General features: G+C 45.4%; 1 non-coding gene across 1 annotated transcript; it reads left to right on the forward strand.

Moving 5' to 3' along the window:
• The first annotated feature begins 2,873 nt into the window (after window positions 1-2,873).
• Window positions 2,874-2,947, forward strand: Trnat-agu (transfer RNA threonine (anticodon AGU)). The gene has a single exon. It is a non-coding gene; the product is annotated as a tRNA-Thr (tRNA).
• Window positions 2,948-3,301: the final 354 nt, after the last annotated feature.

A 3,301-nucleotide genomic window follows, 5' to 3' on the forward strand; every position in this document is an offset into this window, starting at 1 on the left:
GAAGTTAACACTGGCTCAGCTACAACACATATAAGACATCTCTTAAAAAAGAAAAACAGGGATAAAACAACAGTTCAGTGGCCTATCTTAAAAGACACTGTACTCAATGCTACAGCAGAAGCGGCACGAGAAGTTTAACAGCATCAAAACACAAATATTAATCTTAGAAGATTTCATATTAAAGTTAATGATGCATGCCAAACAATGCGAAGTATTTTTTCAAGGTGCAACGCACCAGCTACCGGTTACCTCAAGCGTGAATAAAAACTCGGCTAGGAAATTTAAGTTAACCATGCCAACATTTAACAAGCACTTCAGTAGTCCGAAGGATTACTCTAGCGACTATTAATTAAAACTCGACAAAAATTACAAATTACTGATGCTTCCGCACAGCAGTTGTTATTACTACCAAGGGGATCTACCTTCTTCATAAACGAAAGCTAAACAGTTAAATGAGAAAACAATATATAAACGTCACAAGACTCTTTAAAAGCAATTAAATACCAATTACACTAAAAAGTTTTAACATAAAATGATCTCGCTGTGGTATTTGCCATTTTGCTTAAGAGGAATTAGCCTTAACAGATCTAGTTATATGCTTACGAGGGGGGAGTTGAGCACACATGATGGAAGTTCAGAAATAGGCATTATCTAAACATAAATACAAAACGGATGGCGGAGAGTTGAGCACCAAGCAGTCAATAATAACTAAAACGGTGCAGCACACAGAAGAGCGAACGGCCGGAACGAGTGTCACAGAAATGTCAAAGGATGCTCACCATTAAAACCGGTAGCGGCTAATTCGTAGCTCTGTCTTCGACCACGCATGGCAAGCAAGCTAGGCAAATATCTGGTCAAACTACTCATCAGACGGTCATACAGTATCAACGTCTGGCATGCCGCAGTTAACTTCCGCAGAGCTCTATACGGTCAGCGCCAACGTTTGGGGTCCGCTGCTGGAACATGGCGCACACCAGGAAAGATAGCCACGCTAACCCAAGGCAAGTACGCTCCGCGTCATGCGTTCCTCCGTCAGAGAGCGCTATTTCCCCAGACACCCAAAGATGGTACTCAAGTTCGCCGGGTATCAGGTATCAGCCTGACCAGAAGGCTCAGTCTTCCCCCGTAAACTGAATTCCCGGGAAGTGAGATCGGAAAGGAAAGCATATACATTGATGAGAACTCGCTGGCCTAACCTGGCTGATGTTCACTCTCTGTACCTGGTCAGATGCCTCATTCTTCATTCGTGGCGTGGCTGGTGTGGGGACCTCGAGGACATGCTACGGACCCGCAATGTGTGACACAAACTTGCTCCATACCTTACATTCCTTACCATGGTCTCCAAAGTCATGGACATAGACCATGTTGCCTACTTGAAATATGATTCACTTTAGTGGACTCTAGTGATATTTGCCCTCACCTTCCGCCAGTTTTCTCCAGTTACCTCAGGAGTAACCTGATTCAGAAGCAAGTCAGCTATTTCCCACAGGTTGGAAAGTGACGAATTTGGTGAACATTAAGGACGCTGGAAAGACTTTATAGGCTTCATGTCTCATGTTAGTCAAGACAAAATTAAAACATGGGAGGGAACGATCAGACTTCGATTGTACCTCCGAGTAACAAGTTATAACTGCAGCTTTTCAGTTCCTATTAACCCTCTCTGCGAAAGTCGGTTGGAGGTAATAATGCCAAGCCCGAAACAAAACTGACGAAACTCCTGAGCGACGAATGCCGGGGAATTATCAGTAATAAGAGTACCAGGAGGTCCAAAAAGCGAAACTATGTTACTCAGGCGCCTAGTGTTACGTCCCGCAGTCACTCCCCTACCTTAAAGTAATCACACAAAACGCGAAAAAGCATCGACAGCAACAAAAGTACACGATAACTCGCCTGAGTCTGGGAAGGTACCTGACATAGTTGATTAAAAGACGTCTCATAGGACGTTCAGCGCGGGTGAACTAAAGCAACCCACTCTTACAACCTGAACTAGGCTTTTTCCCTTTACATTCACAGCACCGCCTAATAACCTTACTGACCTCCCTGTAGAGAGAGGGCCATGTTACATGCTGTTTAATTTTGTGAAGGGTTTTGTAAACACCTAATCGCCCACCTAACAAAGACTGACGGTAGTATCTAAAGAGAGTGGGAATAAGATTATGAGGTAAACAAATTCTCCACTGCCCGTCAGTTGGTACCCGGACACTACCTCTCCAGACTGAAGATGTTGTATGATCTGGACAAATCCGAGTCGGAATCGTGTTATTGGGTAAAAAAAAAAAAAGATTCAAATGGCTCTGAGCACCATGGGACTTAACATCTGAGGTCATCAGTCTCGTAGAACTTAGAACTACTTAAACCTAACTAACCTAAGGACATCACACACATCATGCCCGAGGCAGGATTCGAACCTGCGACCGTAGCAGTCGCGCGGTTCCGAACTGAAGCGCCTAGAACCGCTTGGCCACCGCGGCCGGTGGGCATGGTCACTAAGTAACTCAGGCACCTCAGCTAAAATAACACTAACATTGACTTTCAGATCAGTCACATGCGGAAAACCATTCTCGTCATCTCCAGACTCAAACATTAGCTTAGAGCGCCAGAAACGCCTTTTCTTCCATGTACGCATGATATCTGTATTTCGGACATGTCCAAAGGATCAGGCACCAAGCATTCATTTAACTGATTCGTCTCAATGGACAACGAATCCACCACTTTCAGTGCGGATACACAAGTATGTCCAACCTCTTGTGGGAATCTGTGAGTAGTGAGCATGGCGGACATGGGCAGGGAATGCGAATATGTGGGGCTTCGTAGGAATGTCGGTTTGTCGAGAGACGTGGCGAGACAGTCTGCGTAGTTATGATAAACACTGTGTCCATGTGGCACAGTGGTTAACGCAGCTGCCTAGTAAGCAGGAGATCCCGGGTTCGAATCCCGGTTTGGCACACATGTTCACTCATCACCGCTGATTCTGCATGTAGTGCCAATGCAGCTGACATCGATTGTCCCTTCCCTTTCTTTTCTCCCTCGTCCACCTTCAATTTACATATAACGAAATTTTTGCTGCCCCTTATGCACCTGAAACTTGAACGCCGTAATGCACACTGCTCACTTCGCAATATGTCCCATTTTAAATGGACGCGCTAGAATGCACTAGGGCGCCTGAATGTCAGTTTCCGAGATGAAGTCATTGTGTTCTATGAGAACTTCTCTGTACCAAAGAGAACGCCACGTGGAGTGGCCGTACGGTTTGAGGGGGCATGTCACGAATTGCGCGGTCCCTCCCGGAGGTTCGAGTCCT

This window comes from Schistocerca nitens, chromosome 9 (assembly GCF_023898315.1).
Source record: "Schistocerca nitens isolate TAMUIC-IGC-003100 chromosome 9, iqSchNite1.1, whole genome shotgun sequence".
In the NCBI taxonomy this organism is placed as follows: domain Eukaryota; kingdom Metazoa; phylum Arthropoda; class Insecta; order Orthoptera; family Acrididae; genus Schistocerca; species Schistocerca nitens.